Raw genomic sequence first — 17,039 nt, forward strand, 5'->3', positions numbered from 1 at the left:
TGCTCTTTGTCATCTCCACTGAAAATATTAACTTAGTTTTTCCACTGTGTCTGTCTAAATGTGTTATGGTGTAAACACAGACATGAACTGTATTTCATTTTAATTACTATTCCTACAATTTTTATTTGCACCCCGCTCCCAGATTGTGGGAAAGCTCAGAAATCCCACAATGTGTTCGCTCCCCGAACAGCGAACCACGCATGCGTCAACGGCGGAGACTCTCCTGATTAGACAACCCTGGAATCTACCACACAGCCCACTATGTTGCAAGGCTCTCCGCTACTAGCGCACCATCATCTGCACCTGCCTGCTCCGTTGTTGTGATTGGAGCGCTGGGAGGGGTCATTATTTCGCAGGGCGCCGTAAGAGGAGGAGGCATTTCCGAGACACCGACAGAAGCGTGTAGCTTTAGATTCAGCACCACAAGATTGAGGAAAGCGTCTGGGTTGAGACGATTTTCACTCTTCGCGGTGGTTTGACTGAACGGGAGGACACCATTTTTTTGGGAGTACTCATCGAGACCAGGCGCTGTGCATAGTTTGTGGACCTGCAAGAGGTGTCATCTCCAACGGTGAAAGGTACGTAGTTAGTTGGTCACCGTGGTTTGTCAGCTCGGAGATTTTTTTTATTTATTTTTTGCTGCTAGCAGCCTGGTAGCATTACACTTGCTGCTGCACTGACTGGCTCTGCTAACATTAGCTTAGGCGAGGTCCGGCTCTTCATTCATCATTTTGGTTTAGCTAGTTGGCGGGGAAGCTAAATAAATCCCCGCACTGGAATACTTTACACTTTCAATTCCACAGCAGGCTTCACATGGCGTTTGTTTCCAGAGCTGGGCGATTCCTGTTAGCTAAAAATCTCTGCTAGCCGTATCCAACGGTACTCCGAGCTCTGCTATCCAGAGAGCCCGGTGCTGAAAGCCTGCTCCGACTGCCTGTCGGGTAGCGGCATGCTAGGCTGCTATGCTATTGTGGTGGCTAAAGCTAACAGACACTGGCCACTTTAATGCAAGTACAATAACGGTCCCGCATCTGCATTAACACCTGTTTAATTATTCAGAGGCTAGGTAGCAAATCCCCCTACTTTCTTTACTGACGTGAAAACTGTCTAGCTTCTTCTCGTCTTGTGTTTACAGCGCTGTTAAATTTCTTTGTCTGTTAATTTTGCTTCTTTGTTTAACTGGCATTTTTACCTACTCGTAAGCTGGGAGCTGATTTTTGATTTCGTTATTTCGCCGTCTCGATTGCCTCAACGATGTTAAGTAGAAAAACCGAGCAGCTTTTCCATTCCTCACCCCGCAAGTGCAACCTCACTTTAATGCCAAGTCTCTTTTAGCTCTTTTATTACGGAGAGTAATTAGTTTAAATAGCCTAACAAGGAGAGCACAGCTAACTCAAGCTAATGTGTTCAAACTCTCTTACTGGTCATGTGGATTGCTTTAAGTGCTAAAACGGTGTGTTCATCTCTCAGTAGCTTATGGTAAAAGACAGTCAGTGCAAAATATGATTTGCCAGCCATGTGACATTTGTAGTGTACTGCTGGCCCATGACTGAATTGCTTTCCTGACTATTGCAAAAATAATAACTGATGTTAGATTATGGATGCTGTTGTTGCCTTGTTTGGACACACGCCTCATGCACTGCACAAGTCAGAGCAAAGCTTTGTGACCCAGTGTAGTTTGCCACATTCCCTTCCTGTAACTGGATATGTGGGGTCCCAGAGGCATCTAGAGGTCACATAGTGGCTGTATTTAGTTTCTGAACTTTTGATTGGCAAGGAAGCATGCTCACCCTCCCTGTCATGAGCTGTGTGGGTTTCTGTTTTTTGCTCTGCATGTTTACTCTGTCACTTTATTTGCTAGAATGGGCAGCCTCCAGAGGGGACAGAAACAATCCAAATAATTTTTTGGAGAAAAAAAGAACAGTACCTTGGGGTCCAGTGTGCTTAGAGAATAAGGTTTGGAAATCAATATGATATGGTTGACCTCTTCCCAAGGTGCGAGCAGATGTTATTAGTATCTTTTTATCTGACTTCCATAAAGTTTAATGTAGAGGTACAGCTATTGATTATTTTGTGTTCAGTTTGTTCAAAAAGGTAATGAATTATATACACTACTCGTCAAAGGTTTGGTCACATCTTCTCATTTAATGCTTTTTATTTATTTGTGTTATATGCTACATTGTAGACTAATACTGAAGATTAACATTTTTTTGTTTCCAACTTAATTCCATATGTATTCTTTTATAGTTTTGATGTCTTCAGTATTAATCTACATTGTATGAAATAATAAAATAAAAACCACTGAACGGGAAGGTGTGTCCAAACTTTTGACTGGTAGTGTGTGATGTCTAGAAAATGACAACAAAATAGTGACTAATGCCAATTTTGCTTTCCCATTGGCCAACAGATTCTTAACATTTCTTGATTTTTCTGGACAGTCATCTAAAATTCAACAACATTACATTGAAATTGATCTAAAACTAGAACATCTGTAAGTTCTGAAGTGTGCCACTGTGGGACCAACTAGTGTTTGGTATTTTTGCTTATACAATGACCTGAATGATTAGTTGATTGTTAACACTTTTGACACTTCATTTTCTGATGAATACCTATCAGATAATCAGCTAATGATTTCAGCACTAATTCAGTCCGTCCCTCAATTTGTAACAGTGCATTTCAAAATGTCCCATCTTTTGACATGGCATAATGAGAAATGACATTTGCGATTGCAGTAATTTTGCTTAACAAGAACTATATAAACTACTGAATAGGTCTTTTTAGGAAATAATAAATAGATTCAGACAAGGCAAGAGCTGTGATTCCAGGCTGCCAAGCATGGACAGACTCTTCTCTGCCCTTTGGGAAATAACCACATATGTGTATCACGATCTAACCATCTGCCTAAGATCATATTTCATGCAAGACTTATTTTTTTAACCCTTTTAATTTTTTATTTTTTTGTAATTGTTCAGTAGATTACATCTGTGTTAAGGATTATGCTGCCATACTAGACTATTAACCACTGCTAAGCATGGTTTAGTGAGAAACACGGCGTTTCATTTTAACTTTTTTAATTACTTTGAGTCACTGGGAAAGTTGACCATTTGATTTGACTTCAAAATGAAAATCACTTGTAGATACACAAAGGCAGCACAGTCAAAAAGATCTGTCCTTGATTGAGAAACATCAGTTTTGAAGTAGTTCTGAGACGCGGTTCAGCTAATATGCAGGCCTTTTCATGTTTCTCCTTTCGTAATGGCAAATTACAGGGTTCGACAGCCACCTGTATGTAATAATCTAAATGCTTTTGGCTCATTTACTGTACGTCATCTGCTGCATAAAACCTCTTTCTTTCATTGGGGATAAGGAAAGGGCATAATTTATGGGTGAGACTGTGCAATCAATGGCAGCCGGGAGTGCATTGTGTTCCTTGTCTCCCGGGAGAGGAAGCGGTATTGGCTGACTACCATGGAACCCCCTGTTGTTGTTACACTGAAGCGGGGCTGTAACGTAGCCATGGCTCCCCTGCTAAGTGGAACAGGACTGCTTCTCCTCCTAGGCCCCGTCTCACTCTAGCTCTCGCACAAATGTTTGATAGTGTTTAAGAGATGAGAGATGAGGCAATAGAAACAACACAAAACAATCAATAGTTGTTGCGCCCCTGTCTACCACATCAATTTGAGCTCTCCTAACCTCAGGGTTTGCATTACCCTGTCCTGCAATGTGGAACTGCATTGACCTGACAGCAGAAATTCTCACCAGGGTTTTGGCTAAGCATGCATGTTCTCAGATGTTCTTGTCATAATAATATTGGTCTGCATGTGGGGATAGAGAACTCTTTTTCAGCCTATTCAACAGCAGGTGACATACTATGCTACATCGGCTAGATTAATTTGCTGCTTCTTTGACGGTTTGTTGGATGTTATCCTACACTATAAAGAACAAAACAAAAGAAAGAGAGCTTTATTGTTAAAGGGGAACAATAAAGTAGATGATCCAGCAGTGCTTGAACGTATAGTGTCAGCAGCAGTTTGGCACAGTGAGAAAGAACAAGGATGTTCTCTTAAGTTTCACAGCTACACCCACAATGGCCAGGAAAAAGACTGTTTCAGTGAACGTTTATATTGTTCCAAGGCAAGATTTATCCAGGATTGTCATTATTAAAAAAAAAAAAAATCAATCCATCCACCCATTCTTCAATTACTCATAAGTCTGTGGGTGAGCTGAATACCATTTTAACACAAAACTGTTCACTAAGCATTGGGAGTCTGCTCCTTATAAAGCGAATAAAATTTAAATAAAGTGCAAAATATGTGCATCCCTTGTGTCATCACAACTTGACTTGTGTGGAAATGTTCAATTAAATTTTCATATCTTATGCAGCTTGGATCTTATATTCAGGTTGCAACTAAATTTTTAACAGCACTTCCTTTTAGCCGACGAAAGCTGCTAACAGATCTGCACATATTTTAAGGTTTAGGGTGGATTAGAAACTGCAGTGTGGAATGTGAAATTTCACCTAATGATGTAACGCTCAGGGCCTAAACATTTCAAAGAAGGTGCTCCCTGACCTGCCAGACTGTTTGCGTAATTGTTTTCATGCAGCCAGTTGCATGTTTGTGGCCATTTTACTTGGCCAGTAGTGATATACCTCATATGGGTTGAGTTGCTGCCATGGCTCATCAGGTTTTTAGCATGAGCTCTTACCCCCTAAATAAAATGATCAGTTTCGTGTAATGGTGACACTGGATAAAATGACGAAATATGCTAGTGACCATCTGGTAAACCAAAATTTTAATATACATTATACTACAGTTTACCCATTTTTAGATCATTTAACTGCTACACATTCCTATGGAAAATAAAGATGAAATTTGGAGAACATTGTGACAGTCACAGAGCCACAATAGGTAGTTGAACCCATCAGCCATTACTTTTTTTAACACTTAATCTTCCTAAATGATAGTGGTACATTTTAAAGGTCACTGCTTGTAGGCTTTTTCAAGATTGCTTTCTTTCTTTGTTTTTTCACTTCTTAATATGACACATAATTCCTCACCTCAGTGTATGCCATGGTGACATTAGTAGGCTTTGACAGATTTTTATCTTAGCTTTTAGCTGGTCCAGTCCATTTCCCTGCTCTAGTTTTGGACTTAAGTCAGATACACAGGCAAGATTAGGTATGGGCTGTCTGTAGCTCAAAGGTTTTTGAGTTTGAGTTGTGCTAGGGACTTGCCATTGCAAACTTGTCTAATATGCTACAAGTTTGTATATTAATTGCTTTTATTGCTTTTTATGTTAAAGGAACATACGGGCCGGTGGGCGGGCCGGTGGGCGGGCCGGTGGGCGGGTCGGAGCCCTGGTGGATTGCAGCCCCTGCTCCTGACACATTGACATCCAGATGTTGTAAACCAGCATGGTGTAAAGTGGGACAGATACCATGACATAAAACCTGTATTTTGATCTAAAGAATGAAAATAAGGTGTCGTGGAGTTGTGTGACAGTAAACTGGCATATAGGGAAGTCCAGATAGCTCAACTGGTTGAGTAGGTGACCCATAAAAAGGGCATACTGTGGTCCCTGACAAAGCAGCCTGAGTTGATTCCTGCTCATGGCCCTTTGCTGCAGGTTTTCCTCATGTTCTTCCACCAACTTTCCTGTCTGCCTCTCAATTTAACCTGTCAAATATGGAGAAAATGTAACTTTAAATAAAGTGGTGCAGCAGTGTGCAACCGCATTTTACCACAGGCATGTGGACGCTTACAAGGTGTTTGAATGTTATTTTACAGCTTTTATGTTGTGAATTGTTGTGCTTTTTTGTAGTATAATGTGCAGTGTGATTTCATATGCATGATATGAAGTGTCACACATTCAGACGGAAATGCAATTTAGTTTTTGAAGAACGTGATTGGTAACAGTTTCAGATTAGCAGCCGACAGTGTTTCCCCTCATTGTTAATTGTGCTGAGTTATTGATTTTTTTCAAATGCTTTCACAGTCAACTAGTCTAACTCAAAATTTCTGGGAAATAGTTGTTGGGAACCTTCCTTAGAACATACACTTTGATCTTGGGAACATGCAGTAGATGTGCTTACTTATTTGACAATAGGCTTTCTGTTGGTGAAGTGTTGGAAATCTTTCAGATCAGCAAAACATTGAAACTCAGCGGCTCTCCCTCCACAATTAAAGTTGTTCTTCGATAACAGCTTTAATTAAAAGGGGTGAAATTAAGTGTAATAAAGTTTTAGTCGTATCAGTGGAAAACACGCATGGGGAGAGAGCAGATGGAGTTCATTACTCCTAAGAATTGAGAGAGTAAAATATTTTTACTGAGCAGACAGCACCTCTTCTCATTGAGATGTTGCAACCACACTGTTCTGCCAAGCTGCTGCCAAGACTTTCACTATTGTTTTAATGATTCTCCTCCAGCCTCCCACAGATGTCACGATCTCTGGGGAAAGATTATTGATTTTGACAAGACTGAATTGTTAATAGTAGTTTTCTCTTGGTGGTTGGTGGCCCTATCAGTTTTGAGTGCATGAAATGACAACAAAACCAGAGCTATTTTGCAGAATTTGTCCACCTGATGTGGTTCACTTTATCTCCTTTAGCGGGCTACCTCGGATTGGAGGAATTCATTGTATTCATGCGAACAAGGATGGCCTGAAATGTAAGCACCACAGAATATCTTTTCAAAGTCAGAGCTTCCTGTAAAAGTCACTTGGCATCTGGTATTTTTTTTCTATCAACACAAATATGAAAAAATATGCTGTACATAATGTTGTATTTTCAATGACATGGATATTCTTATTTGTGTGTTGCAAAAAGATTATATTTAATAGTTTCCCACAGCCGTAGGCATTCGGTGACTGTAGGCATTCGGTGACTGTAGGCATTCGGTGACTGTAGACGTAGCATGCCGACATTAATGAACAGGCACTAACAATGGGGTGTGGTGAACTGTGTAATTTGTGTGCAAACATTCAGGGTCATCCTGACTTGCACAGTTGTTGCTTCTCTAGCTGCGCGAGGTCATGTCAACACACTCTCTGCGCAGGAAAGTTCTCTTGCTGCTTCTGCTCTGTCTTTATTCTTCATTGTGCCACCTTATTGTTTTGATCTCATCAAAAACAAGTCTGTGTGGAGAGTGTTGCTAGAGGGCATTCAAGTCTCTCATCTTCTCAGTCGTTCTGTGCTTCTGAGGCCTGACTTTTCTCGCTCACACTCCCTTCTTTCCACCCCCACCATGGGCTACATCTGGGACCAGAACGGGCCCCATGTATTGGCCAGCTCCTCCCCCACAGTGTGTGTGCTCTGTCTGGGTGAATTAACTTTTCTATTGTTAGGTGACTGCTTCTCTTCTCTTTTCTTACAGAAAATCTATATGCTGACCAGAGGCGATTCAGGGATTTCACATTCGTAGCTTAGCCTAGAAGCTTGCAATGGGTGACTGGGGACATACTTTTTTTTCTCTCAAAAAGTTAATTTAAAATGAACCTCAACCTCAGTCAAGATAAGATGGATCTTTTCTATAAATAAACTAAAAACTGGGGTGTTTAAGGCTTAGAATGTGGCAGCTGCTTACTGATTTTCACAGAAATGCCTGACAGTGCAACAGATGAATACAGCTTTCAGCCTGTTCCCTATGGAGTAAGATTACTGTCAAAAGTATTCATCCACGATTCTAACCATTCGTATTCGTAATGTTAAACATTTGTATGTTAATAAAAAACTTGTACACAAAATTCTGCTGTCATATGCATGAGTTTGATAAATTAAGGGTTAGGATTGTTTTTACGAGTATGAACCTAAAAGTTGTGAGTGCAACTCTAATTTCTACGACTACGAAGTCTTCCCTGTGAGGACGAATTCAAGTTTATGGGTACGAGTAGAAAAATACTGGAATGACGTCACATAGGTCACAGGGGAAGGTAATCGAACACCGATTGCTCCAAACGCGCATGCGCCATTTATAAAGAGTAGACGCCGGGTGGACCCGGTGGATCTACCGGGGCAGGTGACGCCTCACAGGTCAAGTAAATAACACATCCAACTTCTTGTAATTTATTTATTTCATGAAACTGTACTGTTTTAATTGATATACAGTTTATGGACGAAAGACGGTACTGCTTAGCTTGCACGCTAACGAGCCGGGCCGGTGACACATTAGCCTTCTAATGCAAGGAGGCTAAGGAGGAGGCTAAGGAGGCTTAATAACAAAACAAACATAATTTGAGATTATGAATCGTGGCAATTGGCGTATGAATCAGCCCATTGTACAGCCTAAATTGCTGTAAATTAAGTCCAGTTTTAGTTCTTTGCAAACTCAGACACGTGCATTAGTTTAGTTTACAATGAATCTGGCGGAGTTCGGTAAAGTTGGAAAGCTATTCACAGATTCGGACTTCCGGCATCAATAACTCATGAGATATATGTTGTCAAAACATGAACGATGCCTCTTTCAAATCGTTGTAAGGTAGACAATGTGCTACAAGGCCAATTTTATCAAAAGTTGCTGTATTTCAAGCTACAGAAATAACATTGGCGTCTATAAGCAGCCGGCGGTGCAACGAGTGAACAGGGACCGTCTGCAAATAGCAAAACCGCTGCAACAGCGAAAAGAGACACTGCACATATATTCAATAACTTTACTCTTGTACCCTGTAGAGCCACTAAAATCACTGGAGCCATGAATGGGCTGCGGCTGGTCATACTACAACTCTTTGTTTGGTGATAAATGAAAAATTGAATTTTAAAGATTTTTTATGATTATTTTATGAGTATTAAAATTCAGTAACTTCACTCTTACACACTGTACAGTCACCAAAATCACTGGAGCCATCAATTGTCTCCTGCTGGTCATACTACAACTCTTGCTTTGGCGCTAAATGAAAAATCTGAATTTTAAGGAGTTTGTATTTTTTATAATTATCATTTTATTAGTAATAAAATTCAATAACTTCACTCTTACACACTGTACAATCACCAAAATCACTGGAGCCATCAATTGTCTCCTGCTGGTCATACTACAACTCTTTGTTTGGTGCTAAATTAAAAATCTGAATTTTAAGGAATTTTTATGTTTTGTATGATTATTTTATGAGTATTAAAATGGCACTTTTCTTCATGTATGTGGTATATTTTATATAACACACAGGAAAAATGGCATAAGGGCATAATGTACTTGTTTGTCCAAACACATAATTCTGTATAGTAATGGAATTTACAATCCTTACCAAAGAGAGTATCAGATAACACCAATATACCAAACAAACTGTTTAGACTGTCACCTCAAGTACTGATGATTGAGAAGAAAGATGATAAGACACTTTATTGCAAAGTTTCAGTGTCAATTGATTCATTTATACCATAATGTTAAACTGAGAGTAATATTTTTCTAGTTAAGGACTGTACAGACAATACTTGGAGGTAATAAACCTGACGGTCTGACCAGCACAGGTCACAGCAAGTACACTATGCCCTTATGCCATTTTTCCTGTGTGTTATGTAAAATATACCACATACATGAAGAAAAGTGCCATTTTAATACTCATAAAATAATCATACAAAACATAAAAATTCCTTAAAATTCAGATTTTTAATTTAGCACCAAACAAAGAGTTGTAGTATGACCAGCAGGAGACAATTGATGGCTCCAGTGATTTTGGTGATTGTACAGTGTGTAAGAGTGAAGTTATTGAATTTTATTACTAATAAAATGATAATTATAAAAAATACAAACTCCTTAAAATTCAGATTTTTCATTTAGCGCCAAAGCAAGAGTTGTAGTTTGACCAGCAAGAGCCCATTCATGGCTCCAGTGATTTTGGTGGCTCTACAGTGAAGTTATTGAATATATGTGCAGTGTCTCTTTTCGCTGTTGCAGCGGTTCTGCTATTTGCAGACGGTCCCTGTTCACTCGTTGCACCGCCGGCTGCTCATAGACGCCAATGTTATTTCTGTAGCTTGAAATACAGCGACTTTTGATAAAATTGGCCTTGTAGCACATTGTCTACCTTACAACGATTTGAAAGAGGCATCGTTCATGTTTTGACAACATATATCTCATGAGTTATTGATGCCGGAAGTCCGAATCTGTGAATATCTTTCCAACTTTACCGAACTCCGCCAGATTCATTGTAAACTAAACTAATGCACGTGTCTGAGTTTGCAAAGAACTAAAACTGGACTTAATTTACAGCAATTTAGGCTGTACAATGGGCTGATTCATACGCCAATTGCCACGATTCATAATCTCAAATTATGTTTGTTTAGTTATTAAGCCTCCTTAGCCTCCTCCTTAGCCTCCTTGCATTAGAAGGCTAATGTGTCACCGGCCCGGCTCGTTAGCATGCAAGCTAAGTAGTACCGTCTTTCGTCCATAAACTGTATATCAATTAAAACAGTACAGTTTCATGAAATAAATAAATTACAAGAAGTTGGATGTGTTATTTACTTGACCTGTGAGGCGTCACCTGCCCCGGTAGGTCCACCGGGTCCACCCGGCGTCTACTCTTTATAAATGGCGCATGCGCGTTTGGAGCAATCGGTGTTCGATTACCTTCCCCTGTGACCTATGTGACGTCATTCCAGTATTTTTCTACTCGTACCCATAAACTTGAATTCGTCCTCACAGGGAAGACTTCGTAGTCGTAGAAATTAGAGTTGCACTCACAACTTTTAGGTTCATACTCGTAAAAACAATCCTAACCCTTAATTTATCAAACTCATGCATATGACAGCAGAATTTTGTGTACAAGTTTTTTATTAACATACAAATGTTTAACATTACGAATACGAATGGTTAGAATCGTGGATGAATACTTTTGACAGTAATCTTATTCCATAGTTCCCCACTCAGAAATGATCCTCATAAGTTGGTGTACTTTCCTTACCGTTATATTCCTTTCTCTTATTTTTGGATCTCAGAGTTGTTCATTATTTACCCACCATTTTATCTCTTTTTAAAAGCAAGGAACCTTAGCTGCCAACCTGTAAACAAGACGGTCAGTTCCTCCAAAAGTATACATGCATGTCACTGCATGAACATGCCACCTAATTTTGTCTCGAAATGAAAGAAAAGAATAATTACTTGAATTTGTTAGGAGGTAACCTTTTTTTCATAAACTGAAGACATAATGCGGATGTCAGACATGTTTTAGCCGGCTCAATCTCATTCATTTTTAATGCTAGTTTTATGGGGATGTTTTGAATGCCATTCTTCTGGCTCTTGCTCACATAGATGATGTAATCATTCTTAATTCCACTTACAAAACTCTCATTGGCTTGATGGTTTTATACCAGCTCCTGCTAGCAGTTATCACTTCCAATTTTGGATTCTGTCTCAGCTGTTACTGCTGCTGGCAGTAGTTGGTGTATCATGTTTTGTATTTTTCTGAGAAAAAAACGTACCTAAGAAGATTAGTTGGTCTTGAGCTGAAATTGAAAATTTTTGGGATTGACTGCATTATGTGTCTCATGGCATGACAAGCTTTGTCTCTATGCTGGTCAGACATTGAAAAATGAAAAGGTTCCTCACTGATCCCCCATCTTCTGTCTCCTGAAGCCAAGACACATAGCGCAATTAATCCCCACGTCTACAACATGCAGGCCGATGCTGCAGATATTCAGGGCGTTAACGCAGAAAACATATCTCTTGCAAGGCCAGTGAGGCTGACATAAGTGTTGCTTGCTTGTTTCTTTTCCACATGGTAAATGTAGCTTCTGTACTTGCAGCAGCCAGTGTGCTGTCACTTCTTTAAAGCAAACCATTGCTGGATATCATAACGGGAGAGTGACGAATGTTGTAAAAATGAAATTGCAAAGAGTTGCAATTTTCTCCCACAAAGTCATAAAACAAAGCATCTTTTTAACATCTCTGGCTTGAATTTATTGTTATGTTGTGGTTTAAAAAAAAATGTAATAAAACAAAAAACAGCAGATTTCAGTGCTGAAGTTCTCCAGTGTAATTAATTCTAAATTAAATATTACCATAAGTTATGTAATTACTTTCATATAGCCTCAGATCACAGTATTTTGATATTATCTGGCCTTTAAATTCATGCATTTAAGGCTGTTACTAATATAGTAATAAGTAGGGGAGGAGCTTTTATGAAGCTATTAATTAGATGATGTTTGAAATGCAGAAGTGATGTGAATGATTTAGAAATGCAAGATTGCATGCATGTTCATAACGGTCTTTATTCTTTAAAACTGTATATCACTTTGACACACAAATCCCACGTCTGATGGGGGATTATCAACCTGTATTCACATTTGACCTATTTAAACTAGACCACTGTCACGGGTTAATCCCAGACGCTAAACCATGACTGTAACTGTCATGGGATTACGCCATGTGCCCAGTAATAAGATCCAAGCCTTTGAATACAGTTCCATACTTCTGTTTTTTACTGAAGAGCCACATAGAATTCTGAGGCTTTAGATAAATAGTATTTGCTGAACAAAGTTATGTAAGTTTGCTACCTTGAACCTGCTTACTGCAGTCAGTATTAACAGCTATTCTGATGTACATATGGAGTGTTAATGCAGGAGTGAAGATGTTTTTTATTGTCTTAATAAAATGCAGTACCGTCCCAGCACAGCATTAGTGTCTATTGGCTCTTTACAACAGATAAGGGTCATAGGTAAGAATGGAGAGTTGTTTTTAACGCAAGATGTATCAATGTTTGGCTAACAGACGTCGATGCTTGTAAAGGAGAGGAAAGATGAGGGATACAATTTCTTTGCTGTGAGGCCGAGAATAACAAATTGATTAAGGAGCGAAACTCGATTAGACAAGATTGTTCTTGTGGGATGGATGGACATTACTCTGTGTGATGTATTTTCTTGGTTGCAGTAAAAAAAAAGAAAAAAAGATTTGCAATTAGTAGCTTTCCAAGGGGGAATCTGAACGATATTTGCTCCAAGAGTGCGTTGTCATGCATTTAAGAGTTCATTTTGGGATTTAGTTGGGAGGTACCCAAACGTTCACCATGTGCTTTGACTGCACAGTACACTCCACCAGGTATACCCTCGTCTACTGCTGAAAGATTCTCATTTTTGAGGATCACACTTTGTCTCCGACTCAATCCATCACAGTCACAGCTATACCTAAAGACAGCATAAAGATGCAATTACAATTAATAATTGCTATTAAATATCAGTAATAATAGACCAACTATTAAAAAAACAGTCCTTTTCAGTTTGACTTATGATAATAAAACCAAAACTGTATTATATACACACAACTCAGGCCGGGCATTTAGGGAAAGACATTGATATTTAACTATTCACTAAGACAGGCATCATCTATAGGATGAAAAAAACGGCAAGATTTTTTTTCGAAGAGCACTTCATTTCAAGGCTGTTTGAGGTGTCCCAAGATGTCCCTGCCAAGAGGTCGGGGGCAGGTTTTTGAGAAGATGTGGCTTAAGAGTGTTTATTTAGCTTTGCAATGTGTGCATTATGCTTTTAAAGAAGGTTTTTGAATTCCTAAGAGGACATGGCTGCTTTGAGAATTTCACAGGTTGTGCCCTACTTTGATCAGCCTATTTTGGCCACTCTGAGAACATGGCTCTGGAGAGCAGCGATATGGCAGGTTGAGCCTTGACTTCTGCTTTTAGAGACTCCCCCGTACGTATTTAACTCTGCTCTGAATCTGGGTCATTGCAGTGTCGGCACATTAACTTTCCGTAATGACATATGACAGGGATTGTCACAAAGTTAGTGTCATGGTAAAAAAATAAAGCTCTGATGCCCATTTTATGCCGTGCAAGCAGAGTTTAAAATTTAGATTTTTTTATCTTCGAAAAATATGTATACATTTGCCAAGCTGCAGGGCCAAAAATATTCTTTTATGTAAAGTGCAACAGCTCGATGCAATGTAAATGCAGAAACATGAGGCTGAATTTGTGACAGCCATGGCAAGAGAAACATGATAATTGCTTCATCACTGTAGCAGTGACACTGCTGGTATGTTAGCCGAGCTTTGTCGCGATTGAAGTTGAGCATGTGTTGACCACATTTTCTGTTGGTGGAAACGTGTGTAGGGTTGGTAATATGCATATATAAAGATATGCTAATTAGCCATGTGGTCTGTATTGCTTATGCTAATTAGCCGTGTGGAGATATTGCCTGGGTGGTTTCTCCCTGGCCAGGAAGCAAGCTAGTTTGTTGAAAGCTGTACTGTTGAAAGATTCTTCAGGAAAAGACAGACCCAGAAATACACCAGAATAATGCAGTTAACTTTTTGTCAAATTAAAGAAAAGAGCCACTACCGTCTTTGGCAGTATTTTACTATATAACACTGGATCATATGTCAGTTCAGTTAGACGCTTGAAATTTAGTGTTGGTGCTTCCCATTTCTCTTGATCTTCTTTCTACACTTTGACTGGAGTCCATTTGTGGCAAAATCAATTGATTGGACATGATTAGTGAAGGCGACTGCACAGTGGTTACCACTTTGCTACAGTGGTTAGCACCACTGCCTTGCAGCGAGAAGATTTGCAGTTTGCATCCTGGCTTTGGCCTGGGATCTTTCTGCATGGAGTTTGCATGTTCTCCCTGTGCATGTGTGGGTTTTCTCCGGGTACTCTGACTTCCTCCAAGTCCAAAAACATGCTGAGGTTAATTGGTGATTCGAAATTGTCCGTAGGTGTGAATGTGAGTGTGATATTTTTTTTATTTTTTTTTTTTTTTTTTGTCTCTATGTGTAGCCCTGAGATAGACTGGTGACCCTGTCCAGGGTGTCTCCTGCCTTCTCGCCAAGTCGGCTGGGATAGACTACAGCCCCTCCGTGACCCTCATGAGGATTAAGCGGTGTATAGAGAATGGATGGATGGATGGATGGATGGATGATTAGTACACGCACGCATCGCGGATACAAGGTCTTTCAGCAATGCAACACGCCGCAACAACCCAGACATGAAGTTGAAGGAACTGCCTGCAGGCTAAGGACCAGGGGCCTCATTTATAAAACATTGTGTAGGATCCATACTAAAGTTTGCGTACGCCGAAAATACGAAAAGGGCGTATGCCCTTCGCCCCTGATTTATAAAACTTTGCGTAAGCACAGCTGCATGCAATTTCTTGATAAATCAGACACCAGCTGGAAGATTGCACAGGTGGATCCACCTCACATTCCGCCCACAACACACCCACATTTTACCATGAATGGTCAATGCAAAGTAACTCATGAATGTATCTGTATATAAATAAGCTGCTGATCCACAGCATTTCACGCAGCGCCGGCCGGCAGTCTTTTCACTGCTGTGCGTCAGGATGAATGAATCATGTGTTGACCCAGGCCACCCTGCCACTAAATTTGTTATGATCATGTCCGATGTACAAATAATTTGCACACTGATTGAATGTACATTTTTTCGGTTCACATAGAGAAATTCATTTTCACTCGGGGGTTGTGGTGTGAAGCATGTGTGCCTGCGTGCCTGTACAGGGCTGATTAATGGTTGGACGCTCATCCCATTTGGCCGCATATGGATAAATAAACAAAATTCTTTACTTTTTTTGCCTTTTTACTGTGATAGTTGCAGTGAAGAGTGACAGGAAATGGGGAGAAGAGTAGGGGGAAGACATGCATAAAAGTGCCACGGGTAGGAATCGAAGCCGGGCCACTGTGTCGGAGACCACCCCTGCAAATGGGGCTTCTGCTTTCCCCGATGAGCCATACGGGCGCCGGGTGATCAGTAAACAAAATTATTTAATAAAGATCACCGCACCGGCCCCAGATACCGGCCCTTCGGTCAAACGACCGAATGAAATAACGTTCAATCTGCCCCTGTTGATATATAAACATAGTTCTGCAAATACAGTCGTCAGCCAAATGGCGCACTATATGAACATCTACAACAATGAGGGTTTATGATTATCCGGCTCTACAAGTCTAATATGTGATAACAATAAAGGTTTGAGATCAATCTGGTTTCAATTCACCACTTCATCCTCCGGCACTGCCGTTCCCTCTGTCTCCAAAATGTGCTTAAGCAAGCATCAAAGTTGGCGCACCGGTGCGCACATTCTCACGCCAAGTTTGTTTTTATAAATCACAACCTTTGCGTAGAAAGTGGCGTACGCCACTTTCTAGCCCTGTTTTGTGCGTACGCAAGCTTTATAAATGAGGCCCCAGGGCTGTGTCAAGTCACAAATCAGATTAAAAATATCCAGCAAGCAGGAGTGAAGGGCTTTGGTAAAAGAGGCCCCTGAGAAGAACCCAATGGTCCCGAGATCCTGAATTTTGATGGGACAATCGTCTAGAGCAACAACCGTCGCTACAACACTCCATGGATCTGAACTTTACGACAGAGTGACCAGATGGAGCTGTTTCCGCAGTGAAAGACACATGAAAGTTCATTTGGAGTTTGCTCAAAAGCCCCTACTGTATTCTGAGACCATAAGAAGCATACGTCTCTGGTGTGATGAATCCAATATAAAACTATTTGGCCTCACTTGTAAATGTCACATGTTGAGGAAACCAGACATGGCTCACACATACCCAATATCACTGCAACAGTAAAAACACAGAGGCAGCAGCATGATGCTGCGGGGGTGTTTTTTGGCAGCATAGACACTGGTCAGGATTGAGAGAAAGCTGAACAGAATAAAGTACAGAGTTTTACTTAAGAAAAAAACCTGTTCTGGAGAGCAGTCCAGGCAGAAGGTTTACCCACGAGCAAAACAAAAACTCTAAGCACACAGCCAAGAAAACGCTGGCGTGGCACAGGAACAACTCTGTGAATGTCCTTGAGTGACCCAGTCAGAGTCCTGACTTGAACCCATTCGCACATCTCGGGAGAAACCTGAAAATTCCTGTCTACCAACGGCTCCCATCCAATCTGACGGAGCTTGAGGGAATCTTCAGAAAAAGTAACAACAGAAAATTCCCCATTTAAGGTGTGCAAAGCCCAAGAAAACTCAAGGCTATAATCAAGATCAAAGGTGTTTCAACTAAGAATTTGGTGAAAACTTCTGTCATTGTGACATTCCAGCTCTTTCTTTTGAAGGCATTTACAAATATTTCTT

The 17,039-nt window shown here is 40.3% G+C and overlaps 1 protein-coding gene across 1 annotated transcript in view; it reads left to right on the plus strand.

Annotated features, from left to right (window-relative positions):
* The first annotated feature begins 232 nt into the window (after window positions 1-232).
* Window positions 233-17,039, plus strand: part of ctnna2 (catenin (cadherin-associated protein), alpha 2) — a 361,962-nt gene continuing 345,155 nt past the window's right edge. The window contains 1 exon segment of the mRNA XM_022216075.2: window positions 233-578. The gene's annotated coding sequence lies outside the window, so the exon portion shown is untranslated.

Source organism: Acanthochromis polyacanthus, chromosome 3 (assembly GCF_021347895.1).
Source record: "Acanthochromis polyacanthus isolate Apoly-LR-REF ecotype Palm Island chromosome 3, KAUST_Apoly_ChrSc, whole genome shotgun sequence".
Lineage (NCBI taxonomy): Eukaryota > Metazoa > Chordata > Actinopteri > Pomacentridae > Acanthochromis > Acanthochromis polyacanthus.